At 43.4% G+C, this 22,327-nt stretch overlaps 1 protein-coding gene across 6 annotated transcripts in view; it reads left to right on the top strand.

The window, feature by feature from the left end:
* The window catches only part of PRKN (parkin RBR E3 ubiquitin protein ligase), a 1,174,462-nt gene that overhangs the window by 683,500 nt on the left and 468,635 nt on the right, over nt 1–22,327 (top strand). The window lies entirely within an intron of this gene.

The raw sequence follows: 22,327 nt of genomic DNA, 5'->3' as shown, positions 1-22,327 counted from the left end.
TAAAAGATTAAAAGAGGGTGAAAGGCTAAGAAAGACCAGCTGGCTCAGTAACATATTACTGTTCAACGTATGTTGCTGCTAAATTGAAAAACAGGTTCAGGCTGCAAGTTTCCAGGATGCTGCAGACTGGAATACGTACCAAATGGAGTGACTTCAGCCTTTGTAGAGAGTGAGCGGACATGAACTGTTGAATGTTTTTTGGCACTGTTAGCGGCTGTTTATCGGTTTTCTGGGCCATAGGTTGAGGACAGTGATAAAGTACAAAAATCCAGAAAAAATAAGTGGATGAGACCAAATAAACTTGGGAAAAACAATAAACTACTATTGATTGCAAAGTAGGGATGATTTTTCTCCCCCCTCCCATCCCCCGTGAGTGTTACTCTTATTCACCCATATAAAATTAACCTCTAAGTGTTTCGTAGTTAGTGAGAGAGGAAGGTCCAGAGATTTGAGTACTAGTCTGGGACTTTTCATTTCTGGTTTCAATTCCCTGTACTGCCACAGGTTTCCTGTGTAACCTTGGAGAGATCACCTAGTCTTTCTGTGCCTCAGTTCCCCATCTGTATAGTGAGGATAATAACATTTCCCTACCTCACATAATTGTTGTGAGGATAAATGAATTGACAATTGTGAGGCTCTCAGATATTGTGAAAATGGGGACCATATAAGCACCCTAGATAATGTCCAATTTCTTTGTCCAGAGTCGCAGATTTCCATTCCCTGGCACTAGTGCTGGTGTCTGACTGGAACAGCTACTTCCTGTCATCGCTCTTTGGGGAAACTCATCTTTATTTTGCATGGTGTCCTGCAAAAACTCAGGCCAGCCCTGCATCTTACGTTATTTACGAACAAGGCTAGAAAGGTCTTATTTATTTATGTTTCTCACCATCATTGCCACTTGCAGTGGAACTGTGGATGTTTGCAGAGGAGATGGAGGAAAAGCTGGACATTAAACATGAGCAGATGTCTGTTTTACCAAACAAACAGAGGAGAACATTCTATAGCAAGTTTATCCTCTAAATACTGTAGTTTGGATATTTTCAGGCTGAACACCACTTTGCAGAAAAACAGATGCCCTTACTAGTTTGAATTAGACTAATGTAAAAACTAAGCAGGTTTAGGTTTAGTTAGCAGTATTCTAGTACTTTAGCTATTCACCGGTGATCACAACTCGTTATGTAGACTTGTAGCTTTCAGGGCTTTGGATATCCAATTTCAGGGCTGTAGAAATGTCAGAGCTATCATCAACTCACTTGTAGAAAACATAAAATAAATAAGTTCTAGACTTTTTTCTTTGCAATAGTATCTTTGTAAATACTGATTGCTAGGGTTAAAAATTACCATTCCCCCCCCTAAAGCTCACGGTTTCTTCCTTCAGCCATCCGGGGCTGACTTTTGAACTCCCATGAAATGCTGTGCCAATCCTCTGTTTTTTTTTTGAGAACCCCAGATTAATTCATGTGTGTGTGGGAAGTGTCACCAATGAGATTATTGTGGGGGAAGTGTCACCAGTGGGATTATTGCTACTGGTATCAGGGCTACTGTAAATTTTCCTTCCAGCTGACAGGCTGCAGTTGAGTCTGACTCCCTTTCTGCATCAATACGGTGGAAAACAGTATGGTCTAGTGCAGGGGTGGGCAAATTTTTGGCCTGAGGGCCACATCTGGGTGGGGAAATTGCATGCAGGGCCATGAATGTAGGGCTGGGACAGGGGGTTGGGGTGCAGGACGGAGGGAGTGCGGGGTGTGGGAGGGGGTGCGGTGTGCAGGAAGGTACTCAGAGCAAGGGGCTGGGGGGCAGGATGTGTGCGGGGTGTACAAAGGGTCTCAGGGCAGGGGCTTGGGGTGCAGGAGGGGTGTGGGGTGCAGCAGGGGGCTCAGGGCGGGGGATAGGGTGCGGGGTGCAGGAGGGGTTTGGGGTGCGGGCTTTGCCCCGACGCTGCTTACCTTGAGTGGCTCTGGGGTGGCAGCGGTGCGCAGTGGGGCTAAGGCAGGCTCCCTACCTGCACTGGCCCTGTGCCGCTCCCAGAAGCGGCCAGCACCACTTCCCTGTGGCGCTTGGGGGCTCCTCGCTCCTCGCGCTGCCCTCGCCTGTGAGTACCTCCCCTGAAGCTCCCATTGGCCGCGGTTCCCCATTCCTGGCCAATGGAAGCTTCAGGGGAGGTACCTGCAGGCAAGGACAGTGTGCGGTGCCCTCGGCCCCTCCTCCCCCAAGGGCCACAGGGATGTGGTGCTAGCCTCTTCTGGGAGCAGTGCAGGGCCAGGGCAGGCCGGATCCAGCCTGCGGGCCGTAGTTTGCTCACCCCTGGTCTAGTGGGACTAAGAGTAAGGAACTCCTGTGTTCTAATCTGGGCTCTTATGATGACTCACTCTGTGGTCTTGATCTAATCCTTTAGGACAAAATTTTCAAAAATAAGCAATGATGGGTAGTACCTCAGTTTTTGGGTATTCATCTTGAGATATTTTGACCTATTTTTCAGGTACTAAGCCATGTGTTTTAGCACAAAGAGCATTGCAATTGGAAAGAGAGGAAGCATAGTCTGGTAGTTAGGCTCCTACCGTAGCAGTTGGGAGATCTGGGTTCAAGCCTCTGCTCTGTTATATGCTTCCTGTACAACCTTAGGCAAGTCATTTAGCCTCTTTGTTTCCTGTGTATAAAATGGGGATAATAGCACTGCTCTACCTCACAGGTATGTGAAGCTAAACATATTAAAGATTCTGAAGCACTCAGATACCTCAGTAATGGGAGTATAGCAATAAATAAGATAGATAAATATCTAGGTTTTCTGTTGTGTTACTTCCAGAAATGACACATCGGTGGACAGAAGTATAGATATATTAAAAAAGTTGACTATCAACGGAAAATCCTGCTTTTATGACCTCCATTCACAAAAAAGTGAAACATTTTTCATCTTTTCCCCACACTTGACGAAAGCAAAGGATAGATTTCATAAACAGAATTTTCTGCTTTTGTCCAGCTTTGCCAATGTAACTGTCAAAATGTCATTGACTCAAATTGGCTAATAGTTTACTCATAAAAATGTCAGGTTTTTGTGTGAATACTCTTCAAGAGAAAATTGGTAGATAAGTACAGTAAGTAAAAGGGATGTGTTTTTGTCCAAAGGTGGACAGATAACATTGGATAATCTCACGTTCTTTACTATCATCGTATTTACAGCCAGACATCTCTGACTAAAATTTATTTAAAAACATTCCTAAAAAACTCCTCTGCTAGACATTGTGACTTCACTGCAAATTGGTGCCAGATTCTTCTCATGATTTGCACAAGTTTTGTTAGTCTCCTTGGGAATTGCCATCTTTGTAGATATTCTGATTTGTTAGGTTTTGAAGCCTGATTCCCAAAGAGAACCTTCTCTGGAATCTATATTTTGTGTGTTCCAGCAAAACATCTGTTCAGTTCCTTGCAGGCAGAGATGTGTGACTAGCAGACTGAATTTAATTATTTACACCTTTTATCAAGCGAAGCTCTGCTAGAAGTTCTTTCCCCCTCCACCCCTCATAAGGTTTCTCTCCAAGAAAGATTTCAATAAATTGTTCTAAATAAGAAGGTTGATAGAGAAAGTAGGGAAGTATTGATAGATAATAACTTTCTCCTCACATTCTCTTACATACCTAACACCCCCTTTCCTGGCAATGCTCTTTCAAAATACACACAATCTATAGCATGTTTATGTGTACAAAAAATTATCTTTTAAGCCCTTAGTTGAAAAGTGCCATGAACTGCATTCTGCCAAGAAGATGATACTTTGTACACTAGAAGAAATAACAGGCAACATCTTGAGTGGAAAAAGGGTCATCACTGCATTATTGTACAGTAAGAGCCCAAACCGCTGCAGTATTTCTCTGGTAGGATGTAGTGCTTTGGATCGTTGCTGAAGTGTGTTTCAGGCCTTGTCTACACTACGAGAGTAGTTCGATTTTACTTGCATCGAATTTTTGGAATCGATATTGCAAAGTCGAACGTGTGTGTCCACACTAAGGACAGTAATTCGACTTTGTGCGTCCACACTAACGGTGAAAGCGTCGACATTCGAAGCGGTGCGCTGTGGTCAGCTATCCCACAGTTCCCGCAGTCCCCTCTGCCCATTGGAATTCTGGGTGTAGCCGGCAATGCCTTCTGGGTAACAAAATGAGTCGAGGGTGCTTTTGGGTAACTGTCGTCATCCGTCCATCACTCCCGCCCTCCCTCCCTGAAAGCGCCGGCGGGAAATCAGTTTGCGCACTTTTCCAGTCATTGACAGCGCGGACGCCACAGCACTGCGAGCATGGAGCACGCTGCGACCATCGCTGCAGTTGTGGCCGCTCTCAATGCCTCGCAGCTTATCATAAAGGTTTCCCTGAGGCAGATGCAGAAAAGTCAGGCGAGGAGGCTACGGCACCGCGGTGATGTCCTGAAGTCTGAGAGTAGCACAGACCTCTCAGAAAGCAGGGGACCCAGTGCCGAGGACATCACGGGCAATGGGTCATGTTGATGCCGTGGAATGGCGATTCTGGGCACGGGAAACAAGCACTGAGTGGTGGGACCGCATAGTGCTGCAGGTCTGGGATGAATCCCAGTGGCTGCGAAACTTTCGCATGCGGAAGGGAACTTTCCTGGAACTTTGTGAGTTGCTGTCCCCTGCCCTGAAGCGCAGTGACACCCGCTTGCGAGCTGCACTAAGTGTACAGAAGCGAGTGGCCATAGCCCTCTGGAAGCTTGCAACGCCAGACAGCTACCGGTCAGTCGCGAACCAGTTTGGGGTGGGCAAATCTACCGTGGGGGTTGTTGTGATGCAAGTAGCGAAGGCAATCGTTGATGTACTGCTGCCAAAGGTAGTGACCCTGGGAAACGTGGAGGCGATCATAGATGGCTTCGCAGAGATGGGATTCCCAAACTGCGGTGGGGCCATAGATGGAACTCACATCCCTATCCTGGCACCGGACCACCAGGCCACCCAGTACATTAACCGAAAGGGATACTTTTCCATGGTGCTGCAAGCACTGGTGGACCACAGGGGACGTTTTACCAACATCTACGTGGGATGGCCGGGCAAGGTTCATGACGCTCGTGTTTTCAGGAACTCTGGTCTGTTTAGACGACTGCAACAAGGTATTTACTTCCCGGACCACAAAATAACTGTTGGGGATGTGGAGATGCCTATAGTCATCCTCGGGGACCCAGCCTACCCGCTAATGCCCTGGCTCATGAAGCCCTATACTGGCACCCTGGACACTGAAAAAGAACTCTTCAACTACCGGCTGAGCAAGTGCAGAATGGTGGTGGAGTGTGCTTTTGGCCGTCTCAAGGGGAGATGGAGAAGCTTACTGACTCGCTGTGATCTCAGCGAAACCAATATCCCCATTGTTATAGCAGCTTGCTGTGTGCTCCACAATCTCTGTGAGAGCAAGGGGGAGACCTTTATGGCGGGGTGGGAGGTTGAGGAAAATAGCCTGGCTGCTGATTACTCACAGCCAGACAGCCGGGCGATTAGAAGAGACCAGCGGGAAGCGCTGTGCATCCGGGAGGCTTTGAAAGCAAAGTTCCTGAGTGAGCAGGGTAACCTGTGACTTTAAAGTTTGTGTACTGAGAAGCTAAACCTGCCCCCATTTCTTTACCCAGTTAATGTTGACTATCCTATCCAGTTACATACCCCCTTCACCCCCCTTCCAACACACGTTTCGAAATAAAAATAGTTCTACTTTGTTAAAGCACACCGTTTTCTTTAATACTGTTTTCGCGGGAATTTTTTAAAACTGGGACGCAGACTGTGGTGCGGAGCGGGTGTAGTGTAGTGACGCGAATGCAGCTTCTAAACTCAAGGATTGATAGGCTCCGCTGCGGTGGGATGGTTGTTTCAACGGAGCCTGTCACCCCTCCTGATCGGGACTGTGTGTATGGCGGGTCTATGTGACTTTGTGGCAGGGGGAGGACGGTTACAGATCCCCTGCTGTGTGGCTCTGTGATCCTGCCTAAGGACCGGCGCTTAAGATCTGTAACTGCCCTCCCCCGCCACAAAGTCACAGAGCAACCCACCCCCCACCACATAACATGAAAACAACCTCCCAGACTAACCAGGGTAACTAGTCACTGCATCACTGCACTGTGTATGTGCCCTGCTGCTGTGCCTGCCCCCGACTATGTACCCTGCCAAAGGTGACTGTCCTGTCCAATTACCAACCCCCTTTCCCCTCCTCCTCCAAAAGAACATGATTGAAACAGTAGTTAACAGAAACGTATTTTTTATTATCAACTACACATGGCATTGGGAGGTGAAACTTGGACGGGGGCTTGTGTCAGGCGGGAAGGAAAGAACTTTTCAAATTTTGGGAAATGAGAGCCTTCTGCTACTAGAGCTCTCTGCAGGGGTGGAGTGAGAGTTAGCAGGGACTCTGCCGCCTCTCCTTCTTTGCACTTTGGGTGAGGTGGGTATGGGACTTGGTGGCGGGGGAGGGCGGTTAGAGATGGACTGCAGCAGGGCTCTGTCCTCCTGCCTCCGTTCCTGCAGAACATCCACAAGGCGCCGGAGCGTGTCCGTTTGCTCCCTCAGTAGTCCAAGCAGCGTTTGAGTCGCCTGCTGGTCTTCCTGCCGCCACCTCTCCTCCCGATCCATGTTGGCTTGGTGCATTCGGGTCAAGTTCTCCCGCCACTGGGTCTGCTGTGCTGCCTGGGCTTGGGAACTGGCCATAAGCTCAGAGAACATGTCCTCCCGTGTCCTCTTCTTCCTATGCCTAATCCGCGCTAGCCTCTGGGAGTGTGATGCCAGGCTAGGTTGTGAGACAGTCGCAGATGGGGCTGTGGAAATGGGAAAAAGGGAGTGAATTCCTCAGAAAGATAAATGTAGTTGTGAACAAAGAACATAGTCTTTCTCTGTGAACAAGACCATGCACAGCACCTATCACATGCGCACTCAGCACAAGATCGAATTCTCGGCCTTCGCATTCAGTGCCTGGGGTCTTGCACAGCACATTTGAGAAGCAGGGCAGGACAACGGAATTTCTGTTGCAGGCAGACATGGTAAGCCGTACACTTGTGGCAGTTTAAAACTTTTATATTACCATTGGCCTCATTTCACATTTAAAGCTATGTCAGTTCCTGCTGCCAGCAATCCGGCAAGCGGGAACTCTGCCCCTGTCCCACCCCCTCGCGGCTGTCCCCGGGAACGATCCCTTTTGGCTGCCCCTCTCCCGCCTCCACCGCGTGGCTACAAACCAGCGGTTACAGTTCTGTAAAGGAACGGGAAAGCAGTCCCAACACTAACATTCCCCTACCTAATTCAAAGCAGGTCACCATGGGCGACATCACCCTGATGAGGATCTCTGAGAGCGACAGAGAGAGAATGCTCCGGGAAAGCCTCCAAAGACCAGGGCCGTATGCCCCCCTGCTGTGCAGAGCAATGATTCCCGAGTACTTGATAGTCTCGTGGCGCGGCAACGTGTCGTACTTCGGAGGACCCAATAAGGCCGCTCTCCCCAGGAACCTCATGCAACGGCTTTCAAATTACCTCCAGGAGAGCTTCATCGAGATGTCCCAGGAGGATTACTGCTCTATCCCCGGACATATAGACCGCATTTTACTGTAGCTGCAGTAGCAGGGAATAAACAGTAGAGCGGCTTGTGCAGGACAATCACGGAAAACCGGACATTGCTAGATTTTTTTTCAAAACTTGCACTGCCCATGACTAAACCGTTAAGCGCCTAGGGCACACTAATCATGAACAACCCATTCTTTTAATTGTTAATATTCCTGTTTTGTTAAAAATAAATGTTTAGATGTTTACAACACTTACTGGCTGATCCTTCCCCAGATTCTGTGTCCGGGGTAACGGCTGGGGACGCTTCGTAGGGGATCTCTGTAAGGGTGATGAAGAGATCCTGGCTGTCGGGGAAATCAGCGTTGTGAGTGCTGCCGACTGCCTCGCCCTCCTCATCTCCTTCCTCATCTTCCCCGTCCCCTAACATGTCCGAGGAACTGGCCGTGGACACTATCCCATCCTCAGAGTCCACGGTCACTGGTGGGGTAGTGGTGGCGGCCGCACCGAGGATGGAATGCAGTGCCTCGTAGAAACAGGATGTCTGGGGATGGGATCCGGAGCGTCCGTTTGCCTCTTTGGTCTTCTGGTAGCCTTGTCTCAGCTCCTTGATTTTCACGCGGCACTGCGTTGCATCCCGGCTGTATCCTCTCTCTGACATGTCTTTAGAGATCTTCTCGTAGATCTTTGCATTCCTTCTTTTGGATCGCAGCTCGGAAAGCACGGACTCATCGCCCCACATGTCCTCCCGTGTCCAGCGATGAGATCCAAGACTTCCCGATCAGTCCATGCTGGGGCCCTCTTTCTATTCACAGACTGCACGGCCATCACTGCTGGAGAGCTCTGCATCGTTGCCAGTGCTGCTCTGCTTGCCACGATGTCCAGAGAGGAAATGAGATTCAAACTGGCCAGACAGGAAAAGGAATTCCAATTCAAATTTTCCCGGGGCTTTTCCTGTGTGGCTGGTCAGAGCATCCGAGCTCGCACTGCTGTCCAGAGCGTCAACAGAGTGGTGCACTGTGGGATAGCTCCCGGAGCTATTAGTGTCGATTTCCCTCCACACCTAGCCTAATTCGACATGGCCATGTCGAATTTAGCGCTACTCCCCTCGTCGGGGAGGAGTACAGAAGTCGAATTAAAGAGACCTCTATGTCGAACTAAATAGCATCGCAGTGTGGACGGGTGCAGGGTTAATTCGATGTAACGGCGCTAACTTCGACATAAATGCCTACTGTAGACCAGGCCTTAGTTTAGTTTTTTAATAATGGTAGCAGCAATGAACACTACAGAAGCAAAATGAGTTTACTGTTTGCTGTGCTGAAGTCAGATTGCTTATTAATGCATTTTTTTATCATAATAGCTTTTGGAAATCCACTTCTGTGGCAACTATGTGAGAAAATAGCAAATTGACTCCAGGAAGCCAGTGGAGGCACAAAATCAAAGAAGACAAAATATTTTAAAAATAAGAATACTAAATAGTAGGCTATCACCTATGAAAATGAGAACTGGAGGTGTGAGCTATTCCATCTTTTAACTGTGTTTAACCAGCATGCACATTATTCTCTTCATGTTCAGCTGCAAACCCCTTAAAATTGCAGAAGTAGTCCCATTGACTTCAGTTGAACTACTTATATGAGTAAGCTCTGCTTGCATTCTAGTTCTAAACTAGAAAACTAAGGATTGTATTTCGATTACAATTTGATTTCTCTACAAGTGGTTAGGGGACTATTAGTATCTAAGCACTGGAAACTTGAACTCGTATCCTGACTTAATCTCCTTCTAGTACCATGTGGACGTTTATGTACAATTTGGCACAACTAATACTCTGTTCTTAAGGATCTAGTACTAGAACGAGGGTTATGATGTTAGAGAGGTGCATCAGTAGTGGAGGATGAGGCTAAGATGCAGTAAAGGGAAAAGCTGCCTGAGACTTTTTGGGCATTTCTTTTTCCAGGACTCTTTAGTGTCTACTTCAATCACTGTGGGAAGAGCTTTTCTGGCATCTTCATATCTGATCTTGTCCCTGCCACTTCTAAGATTTTCCTTATACCTCTTTTTCAGATTCTGTGCACTGAATGATGGGAGATAGGTGGGAGTAAAGAGCAGCTGGCAATGCATCCTGGTCCCTTTGCTCCAAGCTCTTATATCACAAATAAACTGCCTTTCAATAAAAAAGTGACTTTTATATTATTCTTTTGAGCAGCTAAAGCTGCTCCTAGTAGTCCCTCAGGGTTTCCATGAACACAGTTGTGATGTAGTCAACAAAGAAAAAATAGCACAGCAAAGCTAATGCAGTGTTTTTGCTCTGCTGTGCGTGGATTGATGCAGCATTGGAGCAGCTGCTGCCTTTCCCCAACAATTCTGTGCTTCTGAGTGCTGTGTAACCATGACACTCCCCAGATACCTTTTTAGAGAACAGTCATTTAAAAATAATCCAATGGAATTTTATTTATTATTAGTGTTAAACCATAATCTCCCTAGAGTTAGTGTGAGATTGGGTTGGGGAATACAGCAAGATAAGAAAGGTTTTCTGTTTGATTCCCTGGCATGTGGTCAAGCTGACCTGCTGTTTGGTATCTCATTCAAGCTTGTGTGCATGATCTAATGAAAAGAACATAAGTCAGAGATCTGTGGAAGCAATGCAAGAAAGTGAAGGTTAAATTTAATTTGGGTTTGGGGAAAAAGCCTGTTCAGATAATCAGCTTTCCGTACATCATGGTCTTCAGAACAACAGTGAGGCTGTGACAATAATGAAACTGTAAGATAGAAAAAAACCACAGTTATACCCGGGTGTGGCTGCTTCCTCTGTCCAGTTCTCCTGAGTCTTGAAAGGAAGCTGGAACACCTTGTGCTATGACCCCAATGTCAACTCTCCCTGTTACTACCACTATGGTTACCAGATAGCAACTGTGAAAAAACGGGACAGGGGGTGGGGGATAATAGGCGCCTATATAAGAAAAAGTCCCCAAAACCGGGAGTGTCCCTTTAAAAACGGGACATCTGGTCACCCTACCTACCACCCACTGCAGTTCTTGTTATATACTGCAGGGCCAATTTAATGTTGTGCTATGGCCCCTTTGAGCTCACTAGGCTAGGCTATAGTTGCACAAAGGGGTCGTAGGTCAGGCATAAGACCTTCCCAGGAAATATCCCTACTACAGAGAGACTTGGTGCCACCTCTACAGCAGCCCCTAGAGCAGGAAATGTGCAGGGGTGGTTTGGAGGAATGGGAAAGGGGTGTCTGAGATAGGAGGAGGTGTGGCTGGGGTGCACCTGCATGCAGTGTTTCTGTGGTCCTGTAAAGTTCTACAGAACTCTGTCATTGCAATGGGGGTGCAGCTGCACTGGTCCTTGCAATCCCTGAATAGTAGAGGGTCAAGCTGTGTCCCCCATGTCCCTGCACTGCACCAGCACAGGATGAATCTGTCCTGGTTTCCTCTTGATAGCTTCCAGTTATGTTCTTCAGGTGGAATATACTTAACCCATCTATTGCCGGCAGATATTTTCTTGTCTGCCACACATGGCAATTAGTTTACTACTAAGATTGTTTATTTGGCAGACAGCAGAAAGGCAGATATTCAAAACAATGTTTTGGTCTGTATGGAAAAGAAAAACATGCTTGTATTGTTGTGTCAGGTTGAAGTGTGTTTGAAAGGGGGATGAACCGGCTGTAGTCATGAACTCTGAACCTGGAGATGTTTGTGATTTTGGTAACCACATCTGATGGTGTAGAGGCCCAGCACCACTTCTAGCAGGTAGTTAATTCCCTGCCAAGTCTCCCAGGGATTCCTGCAAGACTCTTCTTTTTAGGTGCTTGCTCATGAGTGGGTGCCTCAATTCCCTGTACTTTAGAGCAGTGGTCCCCAACCTTTTTCGTCTGGCGGGCACCAGACGACAGACCGTGTCGGTGGACGAGCATCTGCCGAAATGCCGCCAACAAGCAGCGTCATCCAGAGGCATCGGCGCCGAAATTTGACGGCATTTCAGCGGATGCTCATCTGCCGGCCAGTACGCGAGTGCACTTAGACGTCTGGGCGGGCGCCATGGTGCCCGCGGGCACCGTGTTGGGGACCCCTGCTTTAGAGGTTGCGCAGTAGCCTAGAGTAGAAATCACAGCTCTGTTAATATCATAAAGCTGTACCCAGCTATGGTACCAGTTCCCTTGAGTGGGCATTCTGTGTTTTTCCTGTTTAAGCAGTGGCACTCTTGGCAGCTGGGTGTACCTCTCAGGACTGTGGCCACTGCTCTAGGCTGCTGGTGCAAGTTCCTTGAACTGGGAGACTTAGGCAGCCTCTCACAACTGCAAACAGTCCTGGGAGGAAGACATCCTCCTCCCCTCTGGCCCAACCAAATGTTATCTCAGCAGTTGTAACTCTCCAGTTCTCCACATGATGATCAGCAGCCCCCATGGAGGGTGGAACTGCCAGGAAATCTCTGCTGTTTCTGAGTGCCAGTGCATAGCTGCCAAATTTTGGTCAGCCCCATGTATGACATTTTATAAACACTATGTAATTGATTTAGATATTTGCAATAATTTGCATACAACTATAATTGACACAACCTTGTCGCTAAAAGCTGAGTGGTGTAGACCAGTCCTCAGTGTGTTTACCTCAGACCAGACCCACTCATACAAACCACCAGGAGCAAGGCTTTATTCTGCAAAGAACATGGAACAGGATTACAGTCCAGCAGCCTCCTCTCTGCTTGCCTGCTACATGCTTCCAGCTCAGTCAGTGCTGAGACCTATTGCTGGGAGGGCAGAGGGTTCACCCTGGCAGGAACCAGGAAGTTCTCCCAACATGCCGCAGTTTGTAGTCCACAACTTGTAGTTCCCACAGCTGCTGTTGAAGCACACTGGACTTTGGGCTACATAAGGTTGAAAAGTCAAGCACTCAAAAGTAGAAAATGCCAGAAGGAAGCTTGCCCATGTAATAGGGCTGGTGGAAAATTTTCTGTTAAAACTGTTTTTCACCAGAAAATTCAACTAAACAGTTTTAGGTTTTTTTGTTTTTTTGTGACATGTCTTCTGAAAATTTTGATATTTTTTTTCTTTTGTCAAAAAAAACAACAAATGCCCCCAAACCAAAATATTTTGGCCATAAGCCGAAATAATTCTATTTGGAATTCCTGCCATCATGTCTCATGGGAGATGGAGTTCGCTGCGTCATGTCCCTATTTTTCTCTATGCACTAGATTCCCCAGCAGGACTACATCTCCCCTGATACACCATGGCTAGGGACATCCATGATGCACTGATTCCCCTCACAAAGAAGGGGGGGGGTAGTGTGGTGAATCATGGGAGATGTAGTCTGACAGGATACCCTGTTCCTGGCACTAGGAACTGCATGGTCTAATGGCAAGAGCAGTGTTTACACACAGCATAGCCAAGCATGTAGGTTTGGCCCATTAAATCTGAAAGGTAATGTTGGTGGAACTTGGCTTTTGAATATGTGACAGGTGGATTATTTTTCCAGTTCTACCAGAAGTGACCTTGTCCAACCTCTGTTATTTTATTTGTAAAATGGGGAGAATTATGTAAAGGTCTATTTAAAGACTTAAGCATTGGGTTAACTCATATGCTTTGTCTTTGCAGAACTGGACCCTGTCTTAATATTGATAATTGTTCTGTTTTCCAAAGACAAACAACAAACTTACACTTTCAGTCTGAATAATATTTATATTGGACTAATGAAGAGCAAGAAAAAAAATAGTTTCTGTGAGAGAGAGAGAGTGAGCAGCGTGCATCGCCTCTGTAACTTACATGAACACTGTGTCATAAAATGTCACCAGCCCCTGCAGGCAGCACTCTTCTAGAAATGTAAAGGGTACAGTACATGAGAAAAAATAAATAGCGTCTTAATTACTGCTACAAAATAATAATATCTCATGTTTACAGTGAAACAAATATTTTAAATCATGTTTTTTATTAAAAACACTTAAAAAAACCCCAACAAACAAGAGCATGTTGATACCAAATATAAAAATCCCATTCCAAGCTCTCCCACATTAACTCCACAACCTAAATTATTAGTGAAAAATTGAAATTGCGGGACTCAAAACTGGGAAAAAATAGTTAATAAAATAATTCAAGCTTAGCCCTAAACCTGTACCCAAGTACAGGATGACAATGCATTATAAAAGTTTCTAAGGAGCCACTTCTGCTTCATCTATATCTTGAAAGAATTCCCTTCAATCTAAATGCAACTTCGGCTATGTCTACGCTAGAGACCTTACAGTGGCACAGCTGTACCGTTGCAGCTGCACTGCCGTAAGCTCTTCCATCAGCATAATTAAACCACACCCAACAAGTGGTGGTAGCTATGTCGGCAGGAGAGCGTCTCCCACTGATATAGCACTCTACACACCAGCGCTTCTGTTGGTGTGACTTATGCCGGTCAGGGGAGTGTTTTTTCTGAGTGACATAAGTTTTACTGACAAAAGTGCTAGTGTAGACATAGCCTTATTCTAAGGAAGCTATCTGGGACAAGAATGCAAACCATTCCACTTCAACTGGAGCAGTATTATCTTTCCATTATCTTAATATAACTCTCTTTACTACCAATAGAACTATTATCAAGAAAGTCATCTTCAGAGCCTGAAGTATCCATCAACATCAATGCTGGTATAGGCAAAATATTTGAGGCAAGAGCATCAGACCTTCTCTTCAATAATTTTACCCCCAGACTTTACCCAGTTCTGTATCCTCAAAACATAGGACTAAATCTCTCATTTGACATTTTCAGCCTAGACCAGGGGTCAGCAACCTTTCAGAAGTGATGTGCCAAGTCTTCATTTATTCACTCTGATTTAAGGTTTCGCGTACCAGTAATACATGTTAACGTTTTTAGAAGGTCTCTTTCTATAAGTCTATAATATATAACTAAACTATTGTTGTATGTAAGGTAAATAAGGTTTTTAAAGTATTTAAGAAGCTTTATATAAAATTTAATTAAAATGCAGAGCCCCCCGGACTGGTGGCCAAGACCCGGGCAGTATGAGTGCCACTGAAAATCAGCTCCCGTGCCACCTTTGGCATGTGTGCCATAGGTTGCCTACCCCTGACCTAGACTAATCTTAAACCCAGCCTTTTCATCTTGGACTGCCCACTAGATTTTTTTGTGATATTTTGAAACACTGTAATCTAAAAAATGCATTTTCTACCGCCCTGTCTCAACAGATCAACTGTACTAATCCACAGTATCTCTCTTTCCACTTGAATTGGTCTTAAGACATGATGCTACACTTTAATACTATTAAAAATGAATATACTGGATGCCAGATGTGGATAGCATCTTCTTTTATTTTTAGAGGCGGAAGCCCAAGTTACATTCTGATGCCATTCATGGTAGGTTATCCATAGATCTCTCAAACAATGTTTTGTAAAGATTGTCAAATATTGGATTTAGCCCCACAAACCACACTCTTAACTTTATTCAGACTGAAAAAAGCCTCCTCCTAATCAGTTAAAACTCTTTTGCTGGCAACACTCTTTTTTAAATCTATGACAAATTCTCTGACAATATAATAACATCATCTATATTAATATAAAAATATTCTAAACAAACATGGTTCTAGCCCAGGTTCAGCAATAAACCTACTTCTTTAGAAACTGGAGAGAGTTTAAGTATTTGTTTTGAATTAATTTTCTATCAAATTTAGTCCCATTTTCTGTTTATGCAATGTACATAAACTTTTCCTGAATTCTGCTACTAATTCATTATTTATAAGTGTTCATCAAATTGTTTGTCCAAACACATTTTAATGTCTGGTGCTGAACTAGCTGACTTTGGCTATTTACTAATCCGTGTGTGTGTGTGTGTGTGTGGAGAGGGGAGGGGAGGGGAGGGGAGGGGAGGGGGGGGGGTATCATAAGTGATTGGTCCTGAATCTCTGTTCCATGATTGTATGGCTGAAACTTTTTAAACAGGAGGCCGCTAAATTACATATGGCAAATAGTGAATAACAGCATCCTGGAACAATTGCAGTCCTTGCTAGAAGTGTTAGCTACCCCAGCTGGCAGTGATCCTTCCTCCCTTCCCCACTGTGATTAGCGGAGATTGCTGGGATTGGAGGAAAGCATGCATTATATCCTCAAAAGGGATGATGCAGTGAATGCTCTCCCTGATTGCTCTAAGAGGCATTGTACATCTTTGAGGCACAATGCCACCCAGCAGTCCTGTTGGGGTGATATATCCCTGTGCTGGGCCTTAAAGGAACAATCAAGCCCATAATAGATCATATGAATCTACAGGGCAGTGTTCAGAGATACAGTAGCTAAACTTTTTCCAGGATAGTGCTGAATATCAAGCATATATGCATATGAAATTATACGTGTAACTCTAGATCAAGGATGCAAGGGATCCAATAACATTGTTCTTCCTAAACCCTTAAATAAGTTCTTCTGTAGCAGCTTATGAATACAGGAGGTGTTCAGTCTGGAGTTGTATAGTGATGCCTCCAGGATTTCTCTGAGATATAAGATCAGAAGGGGATCAGAGAGTAAATCAACCAGAAAGAATGCGTGCTGTTTTGAGATTTTTTTTAAAGCAACCTTGACATATATTTTGATTAAATATATACCTTTCTAAATGAATTTCAATATCACAGAATTAAAAATATACAAATTTAAACTTCACAAGAGAGGCAGTTTGCATGCACATTATAATGAGGTATCTGTAACCAGCGAGCGTGCTGTAATGGATTTCACTGGAACAGTTAAAGCAGGAGTAATACTGGGCCTGTTGGCAAAGACTACAAACCCAGTCTTTCTCCAATTGAGGTCAATAGGAATTTTGCCAGCGAATGGAACAGTCAAGCACTTAGTGTACAACAGGTGAACTGGGAGACACTCATATGAGAAACATTAGTACTCTGTGTTGGTTATCATATACCTATATTAGCAGATCCAGGATATTGAAAAAAGAAAGGGGATCATAATATAAGTGACTTGCACTACCAAAAACTGCATTTTTAAAAAGTAAAGAGTCCTTGTGATAGAACTGAGAAACAAAGCCTTTGGACATTGTTTTTATTATAAGATGCACCGATTATCAACACAAAGATGCATTTACAAAGGAATAAAACTAACTAATTCCAAACAGTTCTCTATTGGTGATTGAGGTAGCTCACAAGGATACAGTTCTGGCATTTCTTGTGCTAGGTATTTGAGGACTGAGTTGGGAAAAGTAACAGAGTAAAGTTGTTGGAGATACGGCCTTTTCTGGTGTAGGTTTTGTTTGAATCTGCAATCTAAGGGGCATATCCTCAGCTGCTGTGAATTGTCATAGCTCCATTGACAGTATAAAAGTTTAAAAAAAAACAAAAAAAACTGAACATAGCTGATTTAAGTTGTATCAAGGGCTTGCTCCTTAGGGGAGTATGCTCTACAGAAGCAATAATAGAGATGAACAATCCATAAATCCTGCAGAGCCACAGAGAGGTGACACTCACTGAAGAGAAGACCTAAGGGGAATGTCTCAAAGGAAAGTACAGCTAGGAGGACCAGATTATCTTAGTGCTTGTCTACACTTACCGGGGGATTGACAAGCGGCGAGCAATGCATCGGCAGTCGATTTCTGGATCTAGAGAAGAGCCACTAAATCGACCGCAGATCACTCTCCCGTCAACTCCTGTACTCCACCGGATTGAGAAGAGTAGGGGGAGTCGACAGGAGAGCATGTTCCGTCAATATCGCGTAGTGTGGATCCCGCGGTAAGTAGGTCTAAACTACATCGATTTGAGTTACACTATTCACTTAACTCAAACTGCGTAGCTTAGATCAAATTTCCCCTGTAGTGCAAACAAGGCCTTAGTCTCACCCTCCCCCCTAAAAAGTGTTTTCATGGGCTCAATCTTGCAAACAGCAGTATTCATGTAAGTAAGTTGATTTTGCAAGCGAAGTTACTCATATGCATGAGTGTTTGAAGGATTGGGCCCTGAGCATGGAAAAAGAGGAAAGAGAGTTATCCTCACTTGTAGGAATTATTTTTTAATGATGATTGACTTTCAGTATATCTATTTAGTATTATTTTTTAATATTCCATACATGTATGTTGTTCCTGATCTGGGTGTCTATACACAAAGAAACCTACTGACCATGTGTGTGTAATTTCCAACCATGGTTACATATTCTTTTTAAAGTCATTGCTGTGCATACATTTTTAATTCTTGTTGCATGTTACTATTAAATATATATATATATACACCTAAACTGTAACCTTCACTGTCTTGGTATTAAACTGTACATTTTGAATGGCTTCCTTTACAAATGGTGTCTTTGCGTACTCCAGAATAGTGAGGGTGTCCTTTTAAAAAATGCCACTTCTAAGGAGGATTCTTTATCGGAATGATGTCACAGATCTACCTAAGCCATTAGATGGTGCCATTTCTGGAAGTCCCATTTTTGGAAGGTGTACTTGTGGGAATATTAAAATCGGTGATTGAGGAATGCACAAATAGGGTAGACTGGGTGTACAAATATACAGGGATCCCAATCTTCAGAGCTCTGACTTGTACCTGGTCAGCTGATCTCTCTACATTTTAAGTGCTATTTCCTTTGAAAGTCAAATAAATGAAGAATAGTGATAGAAGGGAGTGTGAATTCAACTACAATAGCATATTTGATTTTTTTCTTTTAAATGTTATATATTTAATTTTTACATCAGTGTCCAGCCAGAGAGAGAAGAGAACTTGTGATCAGAGAAAAAGAATTAAACAACAGTTAGGTATGTAAATCTGATATGCAGTACTAGAGAAGGCTTTTTCTCTGGGTCTTTCTGTGGACTCTGGCATGGTATCTGTTTGTTATAGTGCATTAACACTGTTATTTCTCATACTTTGGGAAGGGTTTTCATGTCATTATAACTTCTCATTATACATTTTAGTCCACCACCACCATAGGCTACCAGTATGGGAATTAAATAATAAAAATAATTACAGCCATTACTTTTATTACAACTACTGCTAATGGCTGATATGGACTCAGTTAATAAATAAAAGAGGGTAATACAATTAATACCAATCAACGTGGGCTTATGGAAAATAGATCTTGTCAAACTAACTTGACATAATTTTTAATGAGTTTGGTCGATAAAGTAATAATGTTCATGTAATACACCTAGATTTCTGTAAGGCAAATGCCTTGGTACCATACTACATTTTGATTAAGAAACTAGAGTGATGCAAAATCAAGATGACACACATTAAATGGATTACAAACTGGCTAACTGATAGGTCTCAAAATGCAACTGTAAATGGGGAATCATCAAGCAGGTGTGCTTCTAGTGGGGTCCTGCAGGAATTGGTTCTTGAGACTGTGCTGTTAAATATTTTTACCAGTGATCTGGAAGAAAACATAAAATCATTTCTGATGACAAAAGATTGGGAGAGTGATAAATAATGACAAAGACAGGTCACCAACTGATCGGGATTGCTTGGTAAGCTGGGCACAATCAAACAATATTCATATGAGTATGGCCAAATATAGAGCCATACATGTAGGAAAATAGAATGTAGGCCATACTTAGAGACTGGGGAACTCTATCCTGGGAAGCAGTGTCTGAAAAAAGACTTGAGGGTCATGATTATCAGCTAAACATGAACTTGCAGCGCAGTGCTGTGCCCCAAGGGAGTAATGCAATCTTTGGATGCATAAATAGGGGAATCTCAAGTAGGACTAGCGAGGTTCTGATACTTCTGTATTTGACACTGTGAAACAAGTACTAGAACACTGTGTCCAGAGCCTGATATGAACGGTGTCAGAGCCTGATCTGCAGCCAGAGCCCAGATGTCAAAGCAATATCTATACAGCTATTTTTAGCATGCTAGCCTTAGCTTGACTAAAATGAGTCTGTCAACCCAGGCTACAAAAGTTGTTCCTGTTTGCAGTGTAGACATATCTATAAGACCCCGATTCTGTGCAGGCTTATGCTTATGCTGCTCTTTATACCCTACAAGTACTCCCACTCAAGTCAATAGGACTATTGAAAGTGCATAAAGTGAAGCATATGCATAAGCCTTTGGAAGATTGGGGCCTCAGTGTAACATTAAAGCCCTGATACTGCAATTGGATCCACACAGGCTAACCACAGTGCCCATATGGAGCCCCATTTACTTTATTGGAAATTCCCATGGGGCCCAGTTGTACAGATCTGATTACACCACTGGATCCTAAATTTAGACGCTAATACTCATTAAAAGTCAAGAAATGCCAAAATTAATGTCTCCTTAATTCATTTAGGTTGAACACCTTGTGTATTTCATGTTCTCCCTTCAGCACTATAAACAGAAATATATTAAACTAGAAATTAACGAGGAAAACAAGATACAAACTTTTACATGTTTAGTGTGACCTAGTCATTGTTGCTCTAGAATATTATTTTTTCTATTTTCTGATTTTTTTTGCTATCTTGACTCTGCGTACTTAATGTTGTATTACTATCCTTTTTTCATTCAGTAGATGATATGAATTAACAAATTTTAAAGTAGATGCTGCCTGTGAATGCAAAAATGTGTTTGGTACTATCTATACTAGTTTCATTCTATACAAAATGACTTATTCTAATATTAACTCAGACTAAAAGGAGGGAGGAGGTGTAAAAGGTGTAATAAAGGAGGTCTAAGTAAAGTGTTAAAACCCTATAATGTATCTAGCTGTGCAATGCTGTACCACAGGGGAAATTTTTGACTTACAATTTTCATCTTAGTGAGTGTAACTGCAGATACTATTCATATTCTTATAAAGTTTCAGAGTAGTAGTTCTCAGGAACAGCTATTAGACTACACAAACATTCACCTAGGGCAGCAATATTTAGTGACTGATTATTGTGAGAGTGCCTGGAGACTGGGATGAATGCACATTCATCCCCTTATGTAGAGCAGCAAGTACCCGAAGGCCAATGCATGTAGCTTTGGTTAAAGCACTGAGCCTATTGTAGATGGAGATTAGTGCCAGTACATTATATTCTCTCCGTTGCAACAGCTATGTGTAATCTCCCCCCTAAAATTTGACTTCAAGCTAACAAAAAAAAAAATTAAAACATCTGTGCCATCTATGCACAGCTGTATGTCTACTACTGTGGATCCATCTGTAGAGCAAACAGCTTGATAGTTGCTTTCTTTGAGCTCTGTTTATAGGGGTAGCAATTCAAGAGATTCAGCTGCAGAATTAAAACTAATATGTAGGGAATCCGTTCATATTCTTTATCATAATTTTTTATTGTCTGGGGTTCTTCTTGCTTTCCAATCTTTCTCATTTTTTTTTATCTGATTGACTTCACGTAATGCATGTTTGACCAAAAAAAATAATAATAATAATCTTGCCAGGAAAATTTTCCTCTCTTCTCCCTCCTACTTCTACCTTCAAGTTCTCATCCCTCTAGTTAGAAATTACTTTTATTGAACCTGATCATGCAGCTAGCTGAGCACATTGTATGAGAGCACTGAATGTTCTCAATTCCCATCACCCTGCACCCAAATGTGAGTCTCCTGTCTACTCCCATGCACCCTATAAGCTTTTAATTAGAAATAGACTTGAGCCAGGACACCGGATCTGAACTCCCTTGAATTCATGTGAATTTTAGATCCAAACACTGAATGCTTTACACTAATTACCACACCACGACCTTTTAAGCGTTGCTGAAACCACTTGAAAAGATTCTGGGAACATTAAATCCTCACATTGTTTATGGCATCAGTGCACCTAGGGCTATTATGGAATGGTTACTGGCACCATAATTAAGATTGAACCAGTGTCCCATATTAAGTCCCATTTTCAACAACCTTCTAACTTCAGAAAAAAACCATTTTTCACTTGAAAATGGCAGGCTTCTTCTCAGGTCAAAAGAGAGGTTTTTTTTTTGTCATTTATATATAGAAACATAGATTTGTAGCATTGGAATGATCTCAAGAGGTCATTTAATCCAGTCCCCTGGATTTGTGGCAGGACTAGGTATTATCAAGACCAGTGGTTCTCAACCAGGGGTATGTTTACCCCTGGGGTACACAGAGGTCTTCCAGGGGGTACATCAACTCATCTAGATATTTGCCTTGTTTTACAACAGGCTACGTAAAAAGCACTAGCGCAGTCAGTAAAAATGAAAAATTCATACAGACAGTGACTTGTTTATAGTGCTCTATATACTATACACTGAAATATAAGTAGAATGTTTATATTCCAATTGATTTATTTTATAATTATATGGTAAAAATTAGAAATAAGCAATTTTTTCAGTAGTAGTATGCTGTGACTCTTTTGTATTTTTATGTCTGATTTTGTAAGCAAGTAGTTTTTAAGTGAGATGAAATTTGGGGGTATGCAAGAAAAATCAGACTCCTGAAAGGGGTACAATAGCCTGGAAAGGTTGAGAGCAACTGATCTAGACCATCCCTGACAGGTGTTTATCTAACCTGCTCTTAAAAATCTCCAATGATGGAGATTTGACAACCTCCCAAACTAATGTATTCCAGTGCTTAACCAGCCTGACAGGAAGTTTTTCCTAATGTCATAGAATTGTAGAATGTCAGGAGGTCATCTAGTCCAACCCCCTGCTCAAAGGGGGACCAATCCCCAGATAGATTTTTGCCTCAGATCCCTAAATGGCCCCTTCAAGGATTGAACTCATAACCCTGGGTTTAGCAGGCCAATGCTCAAACCACTGAGCTATCACCTAGGTTTATGTTCAGCTTACACTCTCCTTGCTGCAATTTAAGCCCATCTATCTATCCTCAGAGGTTAAGGAAAACAATTTTTCTGCCTCCTCCATGTAACAACCTTTTATGTTTATATGATGTTGGCATGTG

The sequence above is a fragment of the Chrysemys picta genome, chromosome 3 (assembly GCF_011386835.1).
Source record: "Chrysemys picta bellii isolate R12L10 chromosome 3, ASM1138683v2, whole genome shotgun sequence".
Taxonomy (NCBI): domain Eukaryota; kingdom Metazoa; phylum Chordata; order Testudines; family Emydidae; genus Chrysemys; species Chrysemys picta.
This window is presented reverse-complemented; position numbering and strand designations above follow the sequence as displayed.